We start from the raw sequence: 26889 nt of genomic DNA, 5'->3' as shown, positions 1-26889 counted from the left end.
CACATTTAACCTTAAACACTGCTGCATGTTTATAGCATCTGAATTCCAACAACATAATATTACACTTAAAGTATGTGGGAAGCAGTTTAATGACATGATTGCACACCCAGGGCCCAGGGTCAAAAGGAAAGGTCAAATCCAAGTTCTACTACTTGTGCCAGTTACTTAAACTTGCCATACCTCAGTTACCCTGTATCTCAAAGTGCAATAATAACACTTACTATATAGGGTTGTCGTGAGGATTCAGTGAAGCAAGGAATGTAAGGCTTCAGTGCACTTTGGGCACAGAAAATGCCCCTCAATTTTACCGCTTGCTATGATTTTTGTTGCTGGTGATAGTCCAAAACAATAAACTGTGATGAATATTGGGCATTTTGGAGCAGGAAGGCAGCTGGCCTCTCCCCAGCCACAGAAGCCTCTGGAAACAAGCTGGGGGTGGGATTAGGCACACAGCTGAAATGAAAACCCGTGGTCCCTCTTCTGCCCCTACATCCCTCAGCTTTTTCTCCACCCCTTCTCATTCTCCTGAAACCTCAACCACCTGGGTAATGGGACAATGAAGGACACAGAGGTAAGAAAAGGGGACAGGCCACAGGGACCCCAAGTTGAAAGGAGGAATGTTAATGGGAAACGGTTGAGCAGGTTGAGTCTGCAAAGCTAAGTGTCTTTTTATTAACTCTGTGCGAGCTTCAAAGTCAGCTTGTCATGAAATCACTGGGTGCTCCATTAGAAGGGGCTTTCCTGATGCTGGTTTGAGTTCTCCAGATCATAGCAGCTTCAGGAAAACTGAAAATGGAAACTGGCCAACCGTGCCTCCACATGGCCAGGCATCAGGCCTCTCTCTCATCTACTTTTTGTCCTTCACAGGGACCACAGAGAGGAAAATCCAATCAGATCGCTGCATTTCAAAATTGGCTTGGCAGTGATAAAAATAAACTCCGAAGGTCCACATATTTGATCAATTTACCTTTATCCTTTAATCGAATAAGCCTCAGCCCTGCAATCAGAAAGAAAAATATTTTGCTAAGCATTTCATTTCTCCAGTGATTCATCTACCAGTGGTCTCAAAACCGACATGATGGGAATGAGGTATTTAATGCTGAAATAATTTTTATGACCACATCACAAGAGGCTGGAATGGCTTTTAAGGTACATCATATTTTAATCACAAGCACACACATAAAGCATACAATGCTTGAAAACTTCAGAGAAGCTTGAATGGGAGTGCCAGGATCATAATACCATTATCAAGAAAGAAAGAACTGGCTTTTTTTTTTTTCTTCTTTTCAGTTCATAACTCCTGTGTTTTTGGTTAGCCTGATACGCTTGGAGGAAAGAAAGTAACAAAAAGTACATTCACAAGGAGGTTTCAGATCAGCAGACATCCAAGCAGCTAAAATGGGTAACCTCACTGTCTTGTGTTACTCATTAGCTAGAAGGAAGGTCTCCTTTGAAAGAGCAGAAGGATTCCCAGAAGCCAGGGCTGTTGGCAGCACTTCCAGGGAGCGCTCACAGCCAGTGCCTCCCGCTGGTCTGCTCCACACACAGCATCCCTGGCCTCGGGATGGCAATGCAGGGAGGGCAATAAAGCCATCCTTGGGATTCTTGATGCTGGGGTGCACATCACCCTGCCCACAGCCAGTTGCCACTTAGGTCCAGGGAAACAGGAGGGAAAAGGTAAAGAGAAAGAGGTCAGAGAACAAAGAAAGTGGGTAAGAGGAAGAGGAGACACTATGAAGAGATTTTTTAAGCAGGCGGGATGATGCAGTGGGGAAATAATGAGCTTTAGCATCTGACAGACCTGGGTTCAGAGCCCAGACCTGCAGCTTCTTACCAGTGAGATCTTGGACCAGTTACTTCATCTGTCTGAGCTTCATCTCCTCAAACATAAAACGAGGGAAACTATCTGGCATATTGTGTTATCCTGAGAATGAATGAGAACACTTGTGCAAAGATTTTAGGACAGTGCCTGAAACATAATAGATATATAATAAATACTGATTTTCATATTTCCTTTTGACCACCAACCTCTTTCAAGGTGAGAAAACAGAATAAAATAGAATGTGTCACTCAATTCAAATCTTGTTCCTCAGCTCAGAAACCCCTCCATAGTTCACCACTGCCTACAGAGTAAAGGCCCAGCTGCCTGGCAAAGCAGCCCAGCTCTGCCCATTCTGGCCCCAGGTTGGCATCATTGGCCATCATCTGGGCTCTTATACCCCCCATCCCCACCGACCATTCCACCATTTCCCTTCCCCTCTTTTACTTGTGTTGTTCTCCTCAGTGTGGGCTTCCTATCTCTCCTCATTCACTCATGGAAATCCTGCACTTCTTTCCTCCTTCTCTTCTCATTTATTGGGCAACTACCAAATGCCAGACACTCTGCTGGGAGGCAGAAACAAAGAGAAAATGGACTGGCCCTGATTTGAGTGCAGTGACTGGGGTAGGGGTGGGGGAGATAGACTTTTCCACAGAAGCTTTAATAAAAGAAAGGGAGCAATGGATTTTGCTGGAAGAGATGGGAATGAACAATAGCTACAGACAGAAGATAGCACTTGAGCTGGGCTAAGAAGGTTATGTAGGATTATTTCAGCAAGGACAAAGGGGGAGGTCAGTGGGCAATATTTTGAGGAAGTGAAGAATCCTAAATCATACTCTGGGTGTAGAAGAAAAGTAGGGAAAGCAAATAGGAGGGGATGGCTGTGGGAGTGGTAAGGTGGGGTAAGCAATTCCGAGGCATACGACATGGCGAGGATCTCACTCCACCATTTCACATCTGTGCATCCCTGGGCAATTCCTTCAACTTCTGAGCTTCAGTTTTGTCTTCTGTAAAGTGGGGAATAAAACTAGTTCCTAGCCAGGAGGATGTGTGAGGATAAAATAAGGTGGTCCCTGTAATATTCTTTGCAGTGACTCTGGCAACACAGGAAGTGCTGAGCAAACATTCGTGATTGTGGGGGTTTTTTTCTTCTTGTTTTTTAAGTCTGACAAAAATGCCAGGTCCTATTCAGCTTTTCCTGACACTCTGAGTCAACTCTCACTCCTTTTCCCTCTGCCCTTCCATGGCACTTTAATAAACCTCCATTTAGCATTATTTCACAGCCTTTTGCATGACACAGTATTTCTTTTTTCTGCTTCTGTCTGCAACAGATGAAATCCCGTGTCTCATTCATCTGGGGCATCCCCTGCAGTACAGAGCACCCTACTTGGGACATGGCGATTAATCCCTGAATGGTTGTTGGCTGAATGGATGAAACCTCTCACAACTTCAAATGAATACTTTTTGGAAATATTAGAGTTGACAACAATCCTTCAGTGTTTTTCAACCTTTTATGCATAATCCCCAGTACAAAAACAATTTTACATCAAGATCAAGTATCTATGTTTACATATACATTTATAGTTAAGGAAACAAAAATGTCATGAAATAATAATTACCCTTCTTGCTACAGTACATTACAATATGTTCTAATATCTTCTTTTTCAATAAACTTTTTTTCTTTTAGAAGAGTTTTTAAACTTACAAAATTATTGGGAAAGTATTACAGAAAGTTTCCACACATCTCATACTGTTTCCTCTATTATTAGCATCTTACATCAGAATGAAACATTTTCCTCAACTAAGGAACTAATATTTATACATAACTTAACTGAAGTCCATACCTTATTCAGATTCCTTTAGTTTTTTCCTAGTGTGTTTTTTCTGTTCCAGGATTCCTTCCAGCAGCCATGTGACCTGAGGGGTCATGTCTCTTAGGCTCCCCTGGGCTGTGATGGTTTCTCAGACTTCCCTTGTTTCTGATGACCTTCACAGTTTAGAAGAATACCGGTCAGATGTTTTGTAGAATGTTCCTCAACTGTGGTTTGTCTGATGTTTTTCTTATGATTAGACTGGGGCTGTGGACTTGAGGGAGGAAGAGCACGAGGTGAAGGGCCATTCTCATCATATAGTACCCAGGATACGTATCCCCTTGTCTACATGACTTATGATTATTGATGCTAATGGGCCTGCATCACCTGCCTTGAGGTAGCGTTTCTCAGCTTTTCCCACCATCAACTTACTCTTTCCCTTTCTATACGTTACTCTTTGGAAGTAAGTCACTATGTGCAGCCCACACTTAAGGAGTGGGCAGTGATGTTGTAGCACTTTGAAGATGGAGTATCTACATAAATTATTTATAATTTTCCTGCATAGGAGATTTGTCTGTTCTCCTTACATTGCTTATTTATTCCATCGGTATTGATTCAGGGATTCTTTTTAGCCTTTGGGTTATAATTCAATACTACTTTTACTACCTTAATTATGTAGCTGCTTCAACAACTGTGGGTGAACTTTCAATTGGCTCCTGTACACCTTTGGCATACCTTTATTATTTACCATTGTGGGTTTTGTTTGTGTTTGTATTTGAGCACTTCTTTCTTTTCTGGTACTACAAGAAATCATCTTGTACATTTCTTAGGTCACAGTCCTATAATCAGCCTTTTCTCCAAGGAGTCCTGTATCCTTTTATTGGAGAATGGTCTTAGGAACTAACCCCTGGTCGTGAGGTTTGCTCACCGCCACCAGGGTGTCATTGCTTCTAGGCCCTCTCACCTGACAAACAAGAAGATCCATGTGTGTATACTAACCAGTGTATAAATATATATCTATAAACATTTCTATATGTAACCATGTGTGTCTGTATTAAGCTAAACATGAGTTCTTACTGATGCCTTCAGTTTGAATCCAATACCGCGTGGATTATTCTAGCCTTCTCCCCTTACTTACCTGCAATCTCTCACTCCAACAGTGAGAAACCCGGTTCCTAGCATCTGTCATCCACTTGCTTAGTTGTTCAGTTCCAGTATACGTGGAGAGCGGTTTCAGTACCGATATGGGAATTCAACTTTATCTGCTAGAGAACAGCACTTACATACACTTTTCTTTGCCTTTAGTCCTACCAACGCACTCATTTCCCAGGTTACTTAGCTCAGTATTTTTCTCCCACCCTCTTGAATGGGGCATTCATACATTTCATATCTAGGCTTGCCACAAAGTGCTTGTCTTGGGGCTTTCCCTCACCATCATTGTGTTTCCAGTTCCAAGTCTTGGTCATTTTTTGTTACTACCTTGTTTTGTAAAAGCTATCCTCCAATAGATTTTTGAGAAACAGAAGATTTTGAAACAATGTCTTGATTCTACCTTTATACTTTTTCATAGCTTGGTAGGCAGAATAATAATCCCCACCCCCAAAAAATGTCCTCTTCCTAACCTCCAGAATCAATGAATATGTTACATTATATGGCAAAAGGGAATTTGCTGATGTGATGAAGATTATGGTCTTTGAGATGGGGAAAATATTTTAGATCATCCACAAGAGCCTAATGCAATCACACGAGCCCATAAAAGCAGAGAACTTTCTCTCTCTGAGAAGAAGAGAGGTGAGGGGGAGGTGATGGCAGAGAGATCTGAAGCATGAGAAGGACTTGAAGCAGTGCTGGCTTTGAAGATGAAGGAAGGACGCTGTGAGTCAAGGAACTCTGGCAACCTCTGCAAGCTAAGAACAACCCCTCTGGCCAACAGCCAGCAAAGAAGCCACGATCTATATCCTAAAACTGAAAGGAACTTAATTCTGTCAACAATCTGAATGAGATTGGAAGGGGATTCTCAATCTTGAGCCTTCAGAAAAGAATACAATCTTGCCAACACAGTCTTTCAAGACTCAAATCTGAGTAACCAGTCAAGACTGCCATATTTCTGACCTCCAAAACTGGGAGATAATTAACGTGTGTTGTTTTAAGCTGCAAAATTTGTGATCGTTTGTTGTGGGAGAAATGGAAAACGAATACATCTTATTTAGATAGAAAATATCTAGGTTAGAAATATTTTTCCCTCTGAACTTCAGAGGTATCATTGCTGTAATATCTTCCAGCATCTAGTATTGTTATTAAAAGTTTCCAAGCCATTCTCATTTCTGTTCCTTTTTAATGTGATCTGTTTTTTTCTTTAGATATTTTTTCCTTATCCCATGATGTTTAAAACTGTGGTAACAGTACCTTTTGTGCAGGCCTTTAATTCATTTATTGAGATGGGCTTTGTTGGAAATTTTCATTCTAGAAACTCATTGTATCAGCTTTTGTTGTATACCTGCCACCCCAAAGTTTAGTTGTTGACAATGATTTGGTCTGGGTTCCGCCGAGCACTTCCAGGGATCTAGCCAGGCTTGGCTGATCTAGGCTGAGCTCAGCTGGAGTCACCTGTCTGTGCTCCATCAGGGCACCCAAGGGTGTTCGTATGGTTAGCAGTAGTTAGCAGAGGTCCAAGAGCAAAAGCGGAAGTATGCAAAGCTTCTGGAAACCTAGGCTCAAAACTTCTGCCATATTCTATGGATGAAGCAAGTCATAAACTCAGTTTAGATTCAAGGGGTAGAGAAATAGATTCGACCTTTTTATATCAGTATTATGATCATTTTTGCATATCTTTAAGACCTTTTCCTATGTTGTTTTCTTAATTTCTTTTCTTCTCTATTAGTCTCTTTTTGGACTTCCTTCAGTAGCCCATTGATCTGGGGTTGACAGAATTATTTTATTTTCTTCTTATTTTATATCTCTGGCTTATTTATACTTTCTAGAAGATTTCCTCAATTTTAATTTCTATTGTTTTTTTCATTTCAGCTGTCATAACTTTAATTCATAACTAATAAAGAGCTCTTTATTTCTTTTTTTTTCTGAATGTTATTTTTTATACTAACTTGCTCTTTTGTCGTGGATGCAATGATTTCTTTTATCTCTCTGACCATGTTAGTATAGTCTTGTTCTACTTTAAAATTTCTGCTCTTTGAAAATTAGATTGTTTCTCCACATCCTTCTTTGTTTTCTCTGTGGTTCTGAATTTCATGTTAATGGACTTTCTCAAAGGTCTGTAGATCCTTAATTGTCTGTTCCTACTTAAGAATGAAGTCCTATAACACTGACTGGAAGTACTGTATGCATAAACAGGACTTGCCACGTGGGAGGCTTTCTAATAAGAGTTGTCTAGAGAGCCAATATATGCATTTAATTGATAGGACTCCCCAAACATCAATGTATTTAAGTATTTTCTCTTACACAGGTTGGTTTCTCCAAACTCTTTCCTGCCTTAGAGCCTTTGCACATGCTGTTTCCTCTATACTCTTCTCCCCCTCACCATCTACTCAGAGCCTACTCATATTTTAAAACTAAGTCAAAATGTCACTTCATCAAGGATGCTTTTCAAAATATTCCAGACTTTATTTTGGGCCCTTGTAATGAACTCTTACAACATCCTATACTTCATATTACCAGTACTTATCTTAGATATTATTTAAAATATTTTATGTAAACATCTATGTAATCTCTTCTCAACTAGGCTACAAGCTTCTTGGGGCAAAGTCCTTGTCTGTGTTGTTCACTGCAATGTCCTAAGCACCTGGCACAGGACCTGGCATATAATAGCTACCCAATGAATATGTGTTAAGTGAAATGAACACATGTACATGCAAGCAAAATGGTTTTCCTGACTTACATATCTTCTTAGTGGCATAACCAAAAAAATTTTTTAAAGTCCTGTTGCACCCCCTTCATGATTTTCGTATTTCTGAGTCCCGCTCTTGCAGCTCCTAATAAAGCCCCCCAAGGACTCTTGGGAAGACTGTTCTCATCCCAACTAACCCCACCACAGACAATCCTGGAAGGTCAAAGACTGCAGACATTCTGTAAACAGCCCCAGCTCCCAGGGCTCCCTTAATTTAGGGAGGAGCCAGGGTTTGGCCTGTCCCCAGTATTCAAGTCAGAGAAGGGGAGCTATGGCATCTTCCTGGGGAGGCTTTCTCCCCACTTCCACCTTTCACTCCAGGGCCCTGGCACTGCTGGTGCCACTTCAAGCACTTGAATGTCTCAGGAGTGACAGAAAATGAAAAACTCCCTGTTGACAGATTTCCCCTTACCTGGCACCAAGACAACTCTCCCTCTCTGCTAGAGATAAAATGGAAATAAGTTTAAAATAAGTACCTTAATGACTTCGGTAAGTTCAAGAAGGTGTGCAAGGCTCCTGGGCTGTCTGCTCTGAGAGCAACACCTCACCCGTGACTGGAAGGAAGAAGGTCAAAGCCAGCAACCTGCAGAATGAGACTCCCCTGACCTGCCCACCCTTCCATTCCTGCCTCAGGAAAAAAACCAAATGAGCAAACAAACACATTTTATCTAGTCAAGCCAAGGCATCCTGAAAATATGATGTTAAAGTAAGGCAAAACTAAGAATAGTCCAGCCTATGAGATTACTCTAGTACCTCCTTTAAAATAAAGGGCTATGAGGCCTGAATGGGACTCTGTCAAGCTTTCATGTTAACCCTGAGGGAACCAAAGTCTCCGCAAGCTCAGGCAACTTGCCACAGGTCCCAACTCCCAAAGAGCTAGCGAGTTTCTGAGCCAAGAGTTAAATCCAAGCCCCTGAGAAATTGCACTATTTTATATTTAGGATATATTAGTTAAGGAATTCCACTCCTGCTTAGAATGTTGAAACCCCAAGAGAACAGTGATCTCACCCTAATGAGGAAGGAAATGCTGCATAATTTACAAAATCATCACTTTTCTTCAGGCTCTCAGCTGACATTACAAAGCTACTGGGTGAGTCGCATTCCAATGGGAGGCAAGCCCCTCCAGGGGTAGAGGATACACAACCTGCTCACGTGGGGAGGAGAAGGGGAGAAAGACTGGGCCACAGCCGAAGCCGGGGGAAAAACCAGCTAAGATGGTAACAGATTGTTAGAGGCCAACGTGAGCTAGTGTGTGAGTTTGGGACAGTGAGGAGCCCAGACAGAGGAAGACGGCACGCACTCACATGCTCTGCTCTGCAGGCCTCGGTGTGTTCCTAGAAAGATGAGTGTCAGGCTGGAGACTGAGGGCCCCAGAGGGGGCACTGCTGGGCAGGAAGGGGACACTGATTTCCCAGACCCATCTCCTTAGACAGCAAAGTCAGAAGCTGCTGAGGGATCAGCGGAAGGCCTCTTGTCCTCAGGGCCCAGACAAAAATCCATTGCTCTAGGTCAGGGGTAGAAGCATAACTCTTTGCCCTTGGGGAAGGAACAGGAGGGCACCATGGGCTCAGGACGGGGACCTGGCACCAAGCTGAAGTCGGCTGCCCTGGAGGAGAGTGTATGTGTCTCCTAAGGCTGCAGTAACAAAGTATGCAAAGTGGGTGACTTCATCAACAGCAATGAATTCTCCCACTGGTCTGGAAGCCAGAAGTCTGAAATCAAGGTGCCTGCAGGATTGGTTCCTTCCTGAGGCTCTGAGGGAGGATCTGTGCCATGCCCCTCTCCTGGTTCGGGCGGACGCTGGCGACCCTTGGAGCTCCTTGGCTTACTGTAGCTCTATCCTTCCAATCTCTGCCTCTGTCACATGGGTCTTCCCTCGGTATCTGTGTGTCTGCATCTCCCTCTTCTTTCTATTATACAGACACCAGTCATTAGTTTTAGGGTCAGTCCATCCTAATCCAATATAGTCTCATCTTAACTAATTACATCTGCCAAGATCCTATAACCAAATACAGTCATGTCCTAAAGGTCTAGGTGGATATGAATTAGGGGACTGGGGAGACACTACCCAAGGCAGTACAGAGGACAGGTAACTTCCTGCCCCAGATCACCCGCAGACTACACCGAGTTGGGCTGCCACAGAGAGGAGAGGCAGGAATGCCGAGAAGGCCCCTCTCCCAGGGCCCAGGCATGGAGGTCCTGAGAACAGCTGAGGCTGGGCCAGGGCAACACGACAGCCCCTGTCTCTACCAGGAGCTCAAACAGAGGAATGGGCAACACTGTGAAGGCCAAGGGCATGGAGGGAGAGAAACTGTTACAGACTGAATGTTTGCGTCTCCCCAAAATGTGTATGTCAAAGCCCTAACTTCGGTGTGGCTGTATTTGTACATGGGGCCTCTAGGGAAACAATTAAGGTTAAATGAGGTCATATCTGATAGGAGTAGTCGATCTGATAGGTGACCTTATAAGAGGAGCCATGGAGCTCTCTCTCTGCAGGCTCAGGCACTGTGGACAGGCCCTGTGAACAGAGAGAAGGTGGCCCTCTGCAAGCCCAGGGGAGAGGTCTCACCAGACACCAACCCTGCTGGCACCTTGATTTTGTAATTCCAGCATCCAGAACTGTGAGGAAAGAAATGTCTGTTGTTTAAACCACATTGTCTAAGGTGTCTTGTTGTGGTAGCCAGAGTAGACTAATATAGAGCAGCTCTGGACACAGGCAGGCAGGGCCTGCTGGGAGCTGGGCTGGAACAGGAACAGGGAGGAAAGCACTCCATCCTCTTGCCCTACGATGGACCCCAAGGAGCAGCAACCCCCCGCAGGGGGACCGGGTGGACAGTTACTACAGTAAACACAAAGCCCAAGCCCAGTTGAACACCGGACAGGATTGATTCAACCACCCCTTCCCCCAAGAGAGTTCTGGTTGTAAATCCTAATTTCCAGTTTATTGCTACACCAGGTAAAGAAGAAACAGAGCAACTTCATGGCTGTGTAGAGGGTGGGGATGGGATGCAGGCAAGAAGACACAGCAGCAGCTCCCTCTGGCCCCCTGGGAATGAAAACATTCAGCCTATAACAGGTTCCTACTGCATTTCAGGAGAATTTCTTCTTTCAAGGGCAGGGCTCGCTTTGATGGCTCCCTACTTAGTTGTCCCTTGAACACTCTTCACAAGTCAAATGAAAACCAGGAATCATTGGGTCAATGGCAGTTGGGAAAAAACAGAGCCAGACACACTTATGTTTGTCCTTTCTCCAGCATTTTTGATATATCTCCAGTTTACTCAAATCTCTTTAGACTCACGGCTTTAGACGTCCAGCTTAATGCAAACCATTCAACACAGCCCTGCATGAATTATGGGTGATTTATTGAGATCACTTTAAGAATCTTAAGTGCAGGCACTGCTGAGATTGCCGAGGCCTAACGTCATGTGAAAGTTTTCCAAGAAATCCAGGTTGCAAAGGGCCCACTAGCCCAATGATGGCTTCTGCCGCGACTTCTTTTTCTAGTGATTTTCCTAGAAAAGGTCTAAGCTTTGTGCAGAAGTAGAGCTCTTACCACTTGCAGTAGAGCTGTAAGCATGAGCTGTCTGCATTTTCCTCCTTTTCTGCTCATTCAGAGAGGTGAGGGTTCTAGCTGTAGATCGTTAGCTATTTTGGGATGGTTAACGAATATGGACAAGAAGTGCCTCGACCTGCTCGGTTCCAAATGATCTATGTCACCTAACTTTTCTACCTCTTCAGCAGTAATACAACAGCACAGACTCTAGAGTCACACTGCCCTGGGTTCAAATCCCAGCCCCACCACCCACTAGCTTTCTGACTTTGGACAAGTGACTTACCTCTTTATGACTATTGGACTAGTAGACAGATACAGATATACATCACTCAGAATACGTCCTATAAGCTGTTAACTATTACCACCTAAACTTGACCTCTCCTGTCTGAAGTCCCCAGTTCTTTACATATTAGATCCCTGAGTCAGCCTACAAGACCCACTCTGTAAAGTGACCCTTAACTCACAAACCATGTCCATTACCCTTTTTCTCTGTGTCCCCCCCCCAAGGTGCTAATAGAAAGCCCTGCTGTGTTGATCCATCTGTAGCACCTCAAATAGCACAGGATCCAACTCACAGACCATACTCACTAAATGTTCTTGGAATAAATAGGTGAAGGAATAATCTCCCTCTCCTATAGAGGATGGGGAAGTGGGGAACTAACATTTATCAGGTGCTTAGAAGTGTGAGGCACTTAGCTGATTTCACCTATTACTCTGAATCATGTAGTAATATTGCAAGTGACGTACTTATTGGCATTTCACTTATTAGCTGGTCTTCATTAGTAGATCAAATGTATTTGCTTATTACTGTATATAGCAAAACACACCATGTAAATGGTTAAGAGCATGGACTCTGGGGCAGACTGCCCTGGTTCAGAGCCAAGCTCTAGGGTGGAGGTGTCACTAGGGAGAGTTACTTAACCTTTCTCTACCTCCATTTTTCCATCTGTTATATGGGGATGATATGTGGACAAAAAGGATTATGTTATGTGTATAGTTAATACACATAAAGCACTAGTAATGTGGCAAGTGCTCAATAAATGTTAGCTGTATTGTTATACAGTGTTTGATACTTTTAATGAAATGATGTATGTATTGCAATAACATTTTAATAAATAAAATGTGTAGCTGACTAAATTTCATAGGCTGGGAAGAGTATTATTGTTAAATAGTCCCCCTTTGAGAAAAGAAAGAATGAACAGAATAGCCTGATGGTGGGCAGAACACTGAACTCAGACTAAGAAAATCTCATTTCCAGTCACCGTCTTGCAACTTGCTGGCTTTGCCACCCTGACGTGTTCTTGACTTCTCGAAGCCTCCCTTTCCTCACCTAAGAACTTGGGAGAAGGGGACATCCTCTCCAGACAGTGTAAAAATGAAGAGATGCTTCTACAAAAGGACCCACCGCAGCCCTTAAGACACTGGAGGCACATGGCACCTGAGATGATGGTATTATTACATCTTTATTTCATTCATTTACATTTTCCCCAAAATATATTTACTCCACAACATGTAAACCTGGGAAAGTGGTTAAAAATAAATATGTATCATTTAGGGTTGGCAGTGTCTCCTGGGAAAACCCGGTGTCTGTTGTCTGACTGTAAGAGCAGTGGGTGGGATGTCTATGGGTGGGGAGCCCAGGCAAGCATCTCTCAACACCAGAGGGACGGCTTCTGGTTGAAGATGGTAGAAAGAACTCACTTATTCAGCGTGAAAAGAAGGATTCTCTGCAAACAAGTTTCCAATCAGTTTGAAGATGTGTTGGTAGATGAAGCCAAGAAAGAAGTAGTCACTGCCCAGAATATGCCACCACAGGGACCACAGGGGAAGTGTTGAGCCATCGTCCAGGTGAAACACCTGAGACCCTTGGGGACAGCAAGGGCCAGGGATGGTGGGAGTGGGAGCAGGGGTTGCCCTAAAGGTCAAAGATCTCTATGCTGCACAGTTGTTTGAATTGGTTTCACTGCCTCTCTTTCCCACTCCCAATGCAGAGAAACCAGCAGCCTGGATTCCACCCCAGGCAGAAATCTGGGAAGAGCTAATGTGCCTATTTTGGAATCGGGCAGCTCAGAATAATGTCCTTTACATTCTGGTACTGGGCACTCAGGCTGCAGCTGGGTCCCTCCCCATCCCTACAGGGAAAGTCCATCAGCACAAGTATGTAGAGGTGCTGTTGCAGAAAATGGTTTCTTGAAAACAGCTCCACAGTTGAGGCAACCTGCAGTTGGTCCTAGAATACTCCACCCAGTCTTGTATGGGTGCCCATGGCTGTTAGGCTTGGGGAGGGCCGCAGAGGACACTGGGACATGGCAAGCAGTGTATGTTATTAAGCTTCATCAGCAAGGGGAAAACATTGGAAAATCTCATTGCATTGTGTGTTTCAAAATATGAACTTTGAATACCAAATTTCATCCCAAAGCCTGCCTGACAAATGAGCTCCTCTTCATTATAACTGAGCAAAACCCTATCCCTAAACTTATGACAAAGACATCTTTCTTCCATTATACTTTGATAGTTTGTAGAATGTTTCCACTGAAAATTTGATCCTGCTTTCCCTGTGTATCAGTTATCTATTTCCATAATAATGCTGTGTAACACTTTTCTCCAAGACTCGGCATTTTACTGTTGCTCTTGAGTCTATACATCCCCTCAGTGGTCCTTCTGGTCTTGGCTGTGACCCTTCACGTATTTCAGGTCACCGTGGGTCAGTTCTGCTGATCTTTGCAGGGCTCTTTCACGTTTGAAGGCTGACTGGCTATCGGCTGGTCTAGGATAGCTTGGCCAGACTGAATGGACTCAACTCCACCTCCCTCCCAATTTCCTCCACTCAGCTAATCCAGACTTGTTTGCACACCAAGGAGATGGTTTCAAGAGAGTGTGTAAAAGTGTCTGAGGCCTCCTGACTCCCAGGCTTGGACCTGGGACACTGTCACGCCCACGTGTTCTCCTAGCCAAAGCAAGTTCCATGGCCTAGTTTTCCCCTATTTAAAATGAGTTGGGACATATCTGGTCAGGCTCTAGCCTGAGTGTCTGTACTTCATATATATTAACTATTTCAGCCTTCCTGATAACCCTGTGGAGCAGAAACTATTGTTATCATCATTTTATAGATGATAAACCTGTTGTTCACACAGGGTAAGGAACTAGCCCAAGGCCCCACAGAAACAAAGGGACAGAGCTGCACCTTAAACCCAGGTGTCTGGCTCCAGGGCCTGTGCTCTGAACTACTATGTTATTTTATCATTTACCATTCAGCAGTATTAGTTTGATAGCATAGGAAGAGTCTCTTCAAGGCAACCTAGGTTTTTATCTAACCAAAATCTGAAAACTCTTCCAGCCTCCAGCCATTCCCCAGTTTCAAATCCTCTTTCACTGGTTTAGGTATTTACTACAACAGGACCTCACTTCTTGGTACCCAAACGTGTACTAGGTCACTAGGATAACAATAATGTGCCACAGACTGGGGGGCTTTAACAACACAAGTTCACTTTCTCACAGTTCTGGAGGTTAGATGTTGAAAATCAAGGTGTGGGCAGGGATGGTTTCCTCCGAGACTTCTCCCCTTGGCTTATAAGTGGCCGTCTTCTCTCCGTGTCTTTACACGGTCTTTGTCTGTACATGTCTGTGTCCAGCTTTCTTCTTATAAGGACACCAGTCATATGGAACTAAGGCCACCCATATGACCTCCTTTTACCTTAATTACTTCTTTCAAGTCCCCATCTCTAAATACATTCTGAGGTACTGGGGGTCATATGAATCTGGGGGGACACGACACAGTCCAGAACAACCTCCTATCAAAATCCTCTAGGAGAGAGATGACAAGAGTCTAAAGCAAGAGAGTGGAGGAGAGAGACTTATTAATAAACAGTCTTTTTCTAAACACTTCTAATGGCCCCCAGAAACTGTCTTCCCCAAATGCCCTAAACAACTATTCCATGTGGCAGAGGGAAAAGGCCAGGTCAGATCAGTTTTTTGGCTTTGTGTCTAGAAATGAAGGACACTGGGATTTTCTGAGGACATTATTCACTTTTCACTTGGTAGTGTTGGCACTGTGAAGACAGAAGCTGAGAGAAATATTATGAGTTTGGAGCAAAGTGAAAAATGAAAATGGCGAAGGGTAAAAGGAAAAAATAACACATTTCTGCCCTAGAGAGCAACCAGTGGAATTGAGAAATTATAGCCTGTGCCCGGCCCTCCCTGTTCCAGGGAAGGAAGATTCCAGGCCCCTCAGCAGAGCAGCAAATGAGGGCAGAGAACATTCCAGAGACACATGTGCATCGTGTTTATAGTGGACACTGATGGAGAAGTCCTCTGCCAAAGGCTCTTTTCACGGGAAAACAGAGTGGTCTTAACAGAAGCACCTGTCCCTCAAGGGAAGGTGGGTTTGCCGCTTGAGGACTGCAGGTTGGAAACGGCCAGGTGGGGGTCCTGATGGGAATCAAGGGTGAAGTAGAGAAGGCAGGGACAGGGCTGAGCCATCTCTAAAGCAGATTTCTCCCAGAGCCAGTCCAGGGCTGGAAACTCCAGGCAGAGGGTGCCAGCATGAGCATGGCCTGACCCTGCAGGACTGACAACCAGAACCTTAGGAGCAGGGGTTGAGGTGTCTGCCTTGTGCACATCAGTTCAGGAACCACTCCCTTCAAGGGAAATCTCCAGCTGCTTTCAAAATGCCTCTGGTGTAGCTGGAAGAACACTAGAATGGGCATCAGAAAACCTGAGAGAGGGTCTTGATTCTGCCCTCTCTTACCTGGGTGATTGGGACATGTTTCTTGACTCTTCTGAGCCTCAGGGTTCTCCCTTAGGAAATGAGAACGGTATTGCATGGCCTCCCCACCTCACTGCTTATAGAATTAAACCAAAAGATGTACATAAAAGCATGTTGTTCAGTTCTAAAACGAGGAGGAGGAAACCAGCTGGGCCTTGGAGTCAGGCAGACCTGGGTTCAAAGTTGGCTTTAGACACTGACAAGCTGGGTGATCCTAAGCTAATCCTCTTTGGCTCCATTTCCTCATTCATTCATCCATTCAACAAAAATGATACAGAAGCCTAACTATAGGTCAGGTACCAAAAACTAGGAAGACCTGGGGTCTTTACCTTCACAGAATTTTCTTGTCTATAAAAAGGAAAAAAATGAAACATTTGCCTTGTAGAATTGCCAGAAGAATCAAATAAGATTGAGTATGTATAATGCTCAGCCTCTTAGTGGCTTATACAGGATGCTCAATAAATGTCATTTCCACCTTCTTTCCCCAACAAATCATCATCATTAACATGGGAAACTTCTTTTGATCAAGGCCTTGTAAGAAAAGAAAAATGGAATATGATTACAGAGAAAGACCAGTTACTTTCACAAATTAAAAATAGGTTTGGGCATAAGCACCTCTTGCTATGGCCGACTTTCATTTGATGCACTAGAGGACAAACAATTTGGAGGTTTCTTTTAATTGAAGTCAAAATTAATCAGAGCAACTAGCGAGAATCCATTCAACATAATGTAATTCTGTTTGGAGACTGAGATATTATCTTTGTTAATGGACATCTGGAAGCCTGTAGGTGAACATCAAAACCAAGGACCCATCCGTCTTTCTGTCTGGTTGTCCCTTTATTCCTGTCTTAATATACACTACCAGGCAATACACATGTACATATACATGTACACACATGTGTGCACACATGCATACACACACATGCACGGGCACAAATAAACATGCATGCACACACACAATTCCCAAGAGGCTAGTGTGTTCTCTTCATAAGATAGCATTTCATTTTGAGAAATAGTTCTTGTTTTTGCTACTCTAATAAATGTTTATTGAATGAAGAGATGACTGAATGAGTTAGCTCTTATGGGCCAACAACCAGCTCTGAAATATGCCTTTTGAAAAAAAAAAGTGTACCCTACACAAATAAATTTGAGGAAACCTACATCCTTAATTACTACTGGAGATTCACAAAGCACAAGCACCTATAAAGCTTCTGAGAAGTTTCTAGTAAAGAAACCAGTTTGTCTGTTTTCTGGGGATGTGCTTATCATTTAAGCCTGGAAGTTCTCTTCACCCTCTAGGTTTATTGACCTGTAATTGATACATAACACGGTTTAAGTGTAGGTATATCGTGTGTTGAGAAATCCGTTTAACTTTGTTAATTCAGAAAGTCCCAATTTTCTGGACCAAGGATAGCTCTTTTATGTACATGTTTGTTTGTGCTTAACACCCATTAATTCCGCAACATCTATTGTCCTGGGAAAAACCCTTTGGGAGAGCCTGCACTAGCTAGTTAGGTAGAAGCAGAGCTGCCTAGAGGCCAGCTGGGACTTGGCGAAGTGCAACGCAGCTGTGTCTGACGGCGAAGCTTACCCTGCCTATCTCTGCAGACCACTGAGGTCACTTCCCTCCAGGCCAGCAGCAAAAAGCTGGGCTCTGTCATAAGGACAAAGGAGGCCTCAATAAACTAAGGGCCATGGGACCTCAGAGCGCTTGGGTACCAGGGATGGGAAGGTGACAGGATCCTGCCAGTTTCCCACCCCTTCTCTTCTCCTTACACTGCTTCATCCCTTCTGTCTCTGTGCCCCCTCCCCCATGTGCTGCTCCAGGTCACAGAGCAGGGGGGAGTTGCCACCACAGAGCTACCGCCACACCTTAGCACCGAAGTTTCAGGCTCCCCCTAGGTTTGCCATCCATAGTGAACTCCTCTAAGGAGGCTGCTGGACCCCTTTCCCCTCAGGGGAGGGAGACAGCTAGAGATTTCTGGACAGCCACCCCACGAGGGCCCAGCATACTCGTCTCTGTGTTTTGCCCACCTGTGCTCCTAAACCCTGGCCATGCCTGAGAACCACCTGAAAGTATTTTCAAAATACTTGTCTTGGGCTTCCCAGCAGAGATGCCAATTCAGTAGATCCAGAGAGGGACACAGAAATCTGTATGGTGTAAAAGTTCCTCCAATTTTGCCAAAGTATTACTCTAGAATCATCCATGTGCTGTTGGTGCCCTGGGTACTTGACACCTTCCTGACCACTAAATCTCTGATTCTTCTTGCCCTCTCACCTGGTTCCCCTCTGTTGTTTCTTGACCCATGGAAATATTTCTCATCTCTGAAGGCCCAGTTTAAATGCCACCTACTCCAGGAAGTTTCCCTGATTCTGCCTACCCACTGGAATCAATGAGTTATTTCTTTGTTCTTCAATTACATTTTGCTGTCACTCATTAGAACCGAATCTTTCTCTCCCACCACATTTTAAGTTACAGAAGGCAGAAGATCGGTATTTTAAATAATGTTATTCTAAGTAATATATTCTCATGTAAAATTTGGAAAATTCTGACAACTAAAAAAAAAAGAAAATCTTTAATTTCCCACATCAAAAATAGCCATAGTTTAAGTTTGGGCCTATTCCCTCTATTTTTTTTTTTTAATCACTGGGCCATGTGTGGTTTTCTTTGTTTCTTTTTCTCATAAATGGAGTCCTATATTACTTTCTGCCCTGCTTTCCTTCAGTTGACTTTATATTGAAAATATTTTCTTCCGTTATCATTTCTTCAAAAGCATTATTTTAAATGGCAGCATAATATCCCACTGCAAAAGGACTATAGCTTATTGACTCATTTCCCAGTTGCTGGACATTTGTATCATCTTCCATTTTTATTCTTGCTCTTAAAAATAACAAAGTGTGCTGGATTATTTTTCATTTGTCTCTGCAGAGCCGCCGTTCACCCTGGGTGCATATGGACTTTGTCAAAGGGCTCCCTTGCCTTTGGCTGGGAGGAGGGTGAGGGTGGGCTATTTATTCTCACAGGTTGGCCACATAGACGCCCTCACTAAGCAGCTCCTCTCTCCAGCCTTCTGGGAACCACTCACTTTCCACTCTTTCAGGCCTTCAGCGGGCACTGAGGAACCTCTGTGATGGCCCCCCTGTCCCACTATCCCTTGTGCCCTCCACACACCCTGCCCACACTTTGTGAGTAGGTGTGTTCTTCTTTCCTTTTGTTTTGCTTTTTAAAAATTAAACTGCCCTCAAATTACTCAGCATGAGCATGTAGTTTCCTGACAGGATCCTGACAGATGGCAGTTGACATTTTGCACTTAAATCTTTGGACTCAATTTCCCTCCTAGAGGTTCCAGATCAATTCTTAAAAGTGAATCAGTGGATAGGAACATGCTTATGGCACTTAATTTACATTATCACACTACTTTCCAAGAATCAATTATGCCAAATCATGCTACTCCAAAGAGTGTTTCAGAACATTAAAAATTACCAATTTGAACCTTGAAAATGTCAGTAAGCAAAAAGCATTTTATGTTTTAATTTGCATTTCACTGATTACTAGAGAGGGTGATTTTTTTCACATAATTTTTCTTTTCTGAATGACCATGCCCAATTTCACCCTCTATCCTTCATAACATTTACCTACCTACCTATAGTAATAATCATAAAAACTATAATTAGTATTATCATTATCACCAATTTGGGCAACCCAATGGATGGTTGAACCACTAGACCAGTCAGAGACTAAAGACACATTACAAATAGAAAAATTAATAACACTTGTTAAATGAGATGCTTAGGGACCACATGCATTTTCATTCAAAAGAGTGATAATTGCATTATAAAAATTGTCGCTAATAGTATTAAATTCCTATTATTTTCCAGGTGCCGTGCTAAGTGATTTACATTTGTTATCTATCAAACCCTTAATAAGTGCTCTGATTGATCAGTATGTTTACTAACCTTTGAATGATTTCTGGACAACATTTCTGAAACCCAACTCCACCCAGAGTTTTATAAGCACTAGAAACCCAATCTTTCTCTCCAAAATACTTTTTACCTAATGAGACATGAGTTCCAATGAGATGTGGGTTTACTGATGCTCTAACATCCCTAACCTTTGGTTCCAAAGGTAAGCAAAACTGGAAATGTTGATTCCACTAGACAGATAAACTGTTCTTGGATATTTCCAATTTCACTTTATAAACACTAGGGGTTTGGAAGGTTTGCATAAACATCCAATAACATTTGAACTTTTTGCTGCTTCTAAGTGTCTAAGATTCATCTGTTGAAGAGAAGAGATTTTTTTTTTAGAAAACAACCACATTAAAGTCACTTTCAACTTCTCTTTACAAGCTCTGCTTTAGAATGAAATGCAGAAATTTCTGGGGCAAAATGTGGCCAGTTTTGAGGTCTGGAAGCAAGTGCCTCCTGAGATAAGCCATATTGCCAGACAGGCCTAGTACCACTATCATTCTGAACATGTCCTCCTCTGAATTCTTCTCCTTTAAACAGAGCATTCCCCCCACACCAAAAATTTCAGCCTTCATATTTTCTATTCTTAGACTATCAGGCTCACTCTCCTTATTTCACTGCTTCCTCTTTTTCCAATCTGGAAGGACGGCAGTAAGAATGCAGTCAGTTTTCTGTAGGGTTTGATCTGGCAGGGAAGAAAAAAAGTGGTAGTTTTGCAGAAGGACCAAATGCTATTTCTGAGTTTTGTGGCTTTGCACAGATTTTTATTTCTGTAAGAGGTTGTGTCTTATGTATTACGGTCTTGGATTTCTGCTTGTTGCCATGGACAGCCAAGCCCCAGTTTTAATTTCATATTCCTTTGGCTGGTAATGATGAGTCTGGCAGATGAAACAGGACTCAGAGACAACCCTCACTTCCATCACCGCTAAAATTGGCCCTCGTCTGGTTTCAGAAAGAGCTGAACTTTTTTAAAGTAAAATCAAAGGAGCAGCAAGAAAAGAATGGACCCCATGTCCCAGTCCCAGTTGATACCAGCATCGTTCCTGGGGTGTGGGCATCCTGTAGGTGATAGTTCCTCTAGATGTGCAGCCTTATCCACCCCCAGACAGACCCACCTGTGCTAAATAAAGGATGCTCCATCTTCAGCCACTGGGTGTTCTAAGCCCAGCTCTCTATCCCTGTCAAGTCTGCAGATCATTCAGGCTTTGGGTTCCCAGAGGAGGGAGGACAGACCATTTGTCCAAGGGAACGTCTGTAATACATGTTAAGTGGCCCGTGAGAGAGCCGTCTCATTTATTGGCTGAAACACGAAACGGAAAACATGTGCAGCTACACAGGGCCCCCACAGGCTTCTTCCCAGGAAGTGGAGTGATGAAGGATGGGGCGAACACGTGAATTCAGGCAGCCCACATGCTTGGGTGTTTCACAATGCAAAAAGCATCTGTTGGGTGGAAATCCTGGGCATTGGGATTGAAATTTATAGAGACAGATTAACTTCTAGTCTCTAGCGGGGATTCTGTTTCCCCTGCTATGGGAATAGATTTTTCCATTAAGCAAAAAGGAAACATTCTTCATTCAATTATATGTTTATTGATGCATTTAATGCACATTTAGCAAATGCCAATGTCTGTGTTAGGGGCTGAGGATAAGTGAGGCATGGATCCTACCTTCAAGGACCTCATTCTCTAATGGGAGAAAGACGGATAAATGACTATAATATAGAAGAGTCAGTGTAACTAGAGAAATGTACATAGAATTTGGGAGGAAACTGTGGGGGATAGCCATCGTAAACCAAAAGCATTGGATATTTACTGCTTTTAGCCATCAGAGATCCATTTCCCTTCCTCTTGATAACGTTAAAAATAAACATTTATTTGAGTATTCATCTTACAGACAACTAGCTGTACCTCCAGCCCAGGAATGGGTCCTGATTGGCTGAAGCCAACCATCACATCCCATATCTCTCTGAACAGAATCATTGGTTTAGGGCATGTAATCCAGTTCAAGTTGGTGTGATTCAGGAGAGAGCTGCTGGAAGCTTCCTGGAGTGAAGCTCTATTACTCTTTTAAGAGAACTTCTGAGAGAGCCAGCCCTCTTCCTGCAGGATGGCTGTGGTCTCCAGGAACTTTTTAGTTCAGGAGGGGGTTTGGTTCACCCTTGGAATGGAGAAGAAGCCACAGAAGGTAGAGTAGAAATGAAAGATAATGTGGTTTGGTGTCATTGCTGACCCACTTCTGCAAGCATTGTCTGAAGTCCATTGTACAACCTATGAGGTCTTCAGTTAGAATGACTGATAAATGCCCTTTATTACTGAACCACTATGGGTGGAGTTTCTTAATACTTGCACCCAATGATAGTGTTTCAAAAAAGGAAAGAGGGAATTATATTAACAATAGCTAACAGTTACCGAGCACTTACAATGTGCCAGTATTCTGCTAAACACTCCATGTGATCCTCACAGTGATCCTAGGTGGTGAGTTATCCTTATGCCCATTTTACAGATTAGAAAATCAAGGAAGGTTAAATAACTTGCCCAAAGGCACACAGAGCAAGTGTTGACTATTATGGATATTGTTAGGAGGTCAAATCAAATGGAGACTTAAACATATCCATTAGATTGAGCAATGTGAAGTACACGGGAGGCCTTAGAGAAAATGTTCTGGGCAAATTCTGAGAGAAAAATCTGACTCAAGGTGAATTAAGATATGAATGAGAGCTAATGAAACAGACACAGTGTGAACAACATTTTGAAGAAGTTAGGCGTTACTTATGGCCTCTCAATCAGTTAGAATGCTTTTGGAGGAAGTAATGGAAAATTATAATTGAGATGTTCTTAAACAATAAGAACATTTATGTTTTCACATTTCAGGAAGCTCACAAGTAGGGCAGACTGGGAAGTTGGTAGTTTCATTATCTCAACAATATCATTAAGGATCTGTTTCTTCTTAGGTCTTTCTTGTTTTTTTGTGTTCCATAGTTTCACTCTGATATATTTAAGTGAGGACTTTCTTATATGTACGATCCTGAGCTTGGATGTATCAAGCTCAACGAATCTAAATCTTCATGTATTATGAATTCTGAGAAGTTATCACCCACTATTATAGGAAATCACCTGTGTCATGATCTGAGTTCATATCACCACCAACAGGCAGAATTTCCATTAACAATGGGATCAGTAGAAGTGTGTTAAAACATCAACAACAAATCAGTAGCATCACAAATATCATGTCTACTGGAAAGTAGGTATGAATAGCATGTTTCCATCCCACACTTTTGTGTGCCTGGGTAAGAAACGTAAGTTATGTATCAGAGCTGGCAAGCACACGGCATGAGTGCCACTGTGTCTCCTCCTCAAGTCCATGGCGAGTATCACTCACCTATGGGAGCATTCTGTCCTACTGAGTTCAGATGTGGACTCTGGTCCTTGGCAGCTGTTCAGTTGCCACAACCAGTTGATTGACATACAAGCTAAAATCTACTTGTTATCTGTAATCATTCTAACCAGAAAATAAGCGGGAATGCCTCCTCCCATTGCATGCTTTCAAGAGATGCCGGGTCACTGTCTTCTTTTTAAATCCAGTCATAGACTGAAACGCTGCCAAACAACTGGGTATGGAGTACAAGGGGGACTAACACGCGCTTGTCTCTTGGAAGGCAGTATCTACCACATGTAAAGCAGGTAAAGCAGACAGGAGAAGGGGAACAGCGGTAAGAGTTGCAACACTGAATGAATTGCATCGAAAAATGATGAAAAATATAGATAAGGGAATGAGTCAGCAGACATTGTGAGGTCAAACACATGTTTAATTGAAATCTCACTCCGGGAAGAAGAATGGAATAAAACAGAAGCAATCTTTGAGGAACTTAGGGCTATTTTCCAAAATGATGATATTAATATACAGATTCAAAAAGTTCAAAAAAATCCAAAGTTTGATTTTAAAAAAGAAATCTAGACACATCATAATGAAAGGTTAGGAAAACAACTGGGACAAGAAAAAGATAACCTCCAAAGAAACAACAGTCAGACTAACAGCTAACTTCTTTAATTAATAGCAACTTGCTTCCAGCCAAGCTGAGACCATCCAATATAAGAAGTGGGGGCCCCACCCTCTGTCATTGGAGGCCGGAAGTGAGCATTGCTGGGGCACAGATGTGGGGTGAAGGCAACTTCTGGAGAGGAGGTCTCCACCTAGTGCTTGGATTTGGCTTCTTCATTTCCAACATGGCAGAAACTTAGGACTCATCCTGATGTGGCAGACAAAGTGGCTACATGCCCCTTTGGTGCTCACCCCCAGGTTCTTGGGCCAAAATCAGTCACCCTATCTGAAGCCATGACAAAACTTATATTGAACAGGATGTTGTCAATCAAGCCAGGAACCTGGTGTAACAGACTCTAGCTAAGAGCATATGGCAAGGCCCTCCTTGTGATGAAGACTAGGATAAAGACTTGTAGGGACAGACCAGCATCTCATATGTCTGGGGCACAGTCAACTACTGTGGTGACAACAGCTTTGCCAGCAACCCAGTTATGGAACCTGGTTCCAGCCGTGGGTGTTCCCAAGTCTCTGCCATATGTTCTACATGGAAAAACAATGAAAATGCACAATAACTGAGTATCTATCTCATCAAACACCAGACTCTGGAAGAACTCTTGCTTCTTCTTGCTCCCAGTGAGTTCTTCACTTTTTTCCTAATTTAAATTGTAGAAAGATTAAACTTTGACTTAAAAAAAAAAAGCCTGGGGATTTGCACAACTTGCTTCTGCTCCTCTGGATCCTCTTGGAAAGATGTATCATAGTGCAGCAGCCTTCCTCTGGGGTATCTTGAGTTTGGGTCCTTGGCCCTGCAGCCAATGCTCTGTGTGATCTTGGAGAAATTCACAGAGGCCGGTCCCTTAGTATGTAACGATGGAAGGGAATAGGAAGTAGGGCAGGGCTGAATGTGATAACTCCCCTGAAGAATGTGGGGGAACTCCCTAGCACTACGCACTGCTCTGAGATACTCAGAGTGAGCAAGGGTCAAACTCCACCAAAGGTCACATGGACATTTGCCTGGTGACCTGGGGTTATCAGGGGTGGGGGAGCAGAGTGGTGGCCTACACTTGATGTGCTTTTCAAAGATGAATGGGAGCAGATGTGGCTCTGGTTCCCAGGAAAGGAAGCCTGTCTAGTGCACTCACCTCCTGAGGATTTGCCCAGCCTCCTCAGCAGAGGCCATTGGAGCTTGGGTGTGATGTTAAGAGCCAAATTCTAAATACCGTGAGCCTTCTCCAATTCTACAGTATTGGGAAGACATCTTGTACTTGCTGACCATGGGATGGCCTTCCACCCGAGAGGGACAGGCTCTGCTGTTCCCAGCTTCTTCTCATGTGGGTGTGGGTGTGACACAGGCTCATACCACAGCTCAGGCACCACAGATTCCGCTGTCCTCTGATATTTAGTCAAAAGGGACTTCTAAGGTCATCCACTGATGCTTGACTTCTTTCCCATCATCCCCAACAACTAGCCATGTGCCTTCTGCTTTAACACGTCCAGCAACAGGAAACTCACTCCTTAACTTAAGCAGCCTGATTGCACATTTTGGGGAGTTTTGGGCTTTTTTTGCATGTCTCATGGAGATTCCTTCCTTAAAATAAGCAGAAACTTATCTTCTTTAAGTTCTTTTCTTTCTGGTCTTAGGTAAAGTGACCATAGCATGTATTGTGCAAACCCAGTTTCATGCTTGAGACTAAACAGGGGCACGATTCATAATTACCCCTGGAAAGTTGGGATAGATTGGAACTCTCTTGGCCAAACAAGCCATAAGACTGCCCCAATCTTAGGTTTACCCTGTGGGCAACTAGAACAATTCTAAACCCCCTTCCTTAAGAGTCACTGACATTTAAAGGCCCTGGAATTACTCCCAACTCTTCTCTCCTCTAGAATGAACAAGGGAGGATGATTTCTTTAGCGGAAAGATAATTGGACCGAGAACAAGAATAGCCATGATATGTGTGTGTGAGGTGGGTAGATAGAGATACATCTGGAAGGGCCAGCTGCCTCCCAAGATCCAATGTTATGTCTTGGTATCCCAGAAAAGAAAGTAATTTGTAACATTCTGAAATGTGAAAGGTCTGTCAGAAGGACATGAGATCAGCCACACAAATTGTGAAATATAAATTGTGGTTTTATTTGTTCTGCAAAAGTACTAAAAAAACTGCAAAGTTTTCATGAGGCAGTATAGCGTGGCAGCAGTCGATGCCAAATTTTGTCTGCAGCCTGGGGCTGAGCTGGCTGCATCAGAATTTGGTGGGAAGTGTATTAAAAATCAGATTCCTGGGCCTCACCTCAAAATCTCCAGAGAGACCTGTAGCATTTGCAATCTGGACTGCTCTGGAAGGAATTCTAGTGATGAGCCAAGTTTGAAACCCACTAGCAAAATGGTCAAGAGCACCAGCTTGGTACCATATATTCATCCACCCACTCCACAAATATTTATTGAGCACCTACTATGTGCCCAACACATTGTAGGCATGAGAAAACAAGCAGTAGACAAAAAAAACAAATAAGGCCTTAAAGTCGAATTTGTGCTCAAGGGCTAGTCTGATATTCGCTATGTAACTAAAATTTTCAATGCCTCAGTTCCCACCTCTATAAAAGAAGCATGATAATTATCTCATAGACTTGTTGTGATGTTTAAATGAGGTAAGATATGTAAAGCGCTTACCCTAGTAGCTGGTCCCCGGTGAGCACTGAACAAATGAGAGTTACGAAGATGAAATCACATTGATGATCATGATGACATCAAAAACAAGAATGATGATAAATCTACAAAAGGAAAACAAAGACAGCTTATTGGTTGTGTCCATGGACACATGGAAAGACTAGCTACTATCACAGCCAAGTTCTCAGGGTACCATGTAGCCCCCTTTCCACTGTGCCTTTGGGTGGGCTCTCTTCATATCCCCTGATCTCAAGTATAAAATGAGGGACCTCTGTATGATAACAAATAGAGATGCCATCCAATATTAATGTTCTATAAATTCTGTTTTACTCAAACATGTATCAAGAAACAGTGTCCAGGCACTTGCC

General features: G+C 43.1%; 1 long non-coding RNA gene across 1 annotated transcript; it reads right to left on the bottom strand.

Annotated features, from left to right (window-relative positions):
• Window positions 1-26618, bottom strand: LOC118915562 (uncharacterized). The gene is made up of 4 exons (XR_008991920.1): window positions 26525-26618; window positions 20934-21070; window positions 3664-3806; window positions 1-997 (listed from the first exon to the last, which is right to left on the bottom strand). It is a non-coding gene; the product is annotated as an uncharacterized LOC118915562 (long non-coding RNA).
• Between the last annotated feature and the right edge of the window lie 271 nt (window positions 26619-26889).

The sequence above is a fragment of the Manis pentadactyla genome, chromosome 10, assembly GCF_030020395.1.
Source record: "Manis pentadactyla isolate mManPen7 chromosome 10, mManPen7.hap1, whole genome shotgun sequence".
NCBI classification, from domain to species: Eukaryota; Metazoa; Chordata; class Mammalia; order Pholidota; family Manidae; genus Manis; species Manis pentadactyla.
The sequence above is the reverse complement of the archived record's forward strand: the minus strand, read 5'-3'. Positions and strand labels throughout refer to the sequence as shown.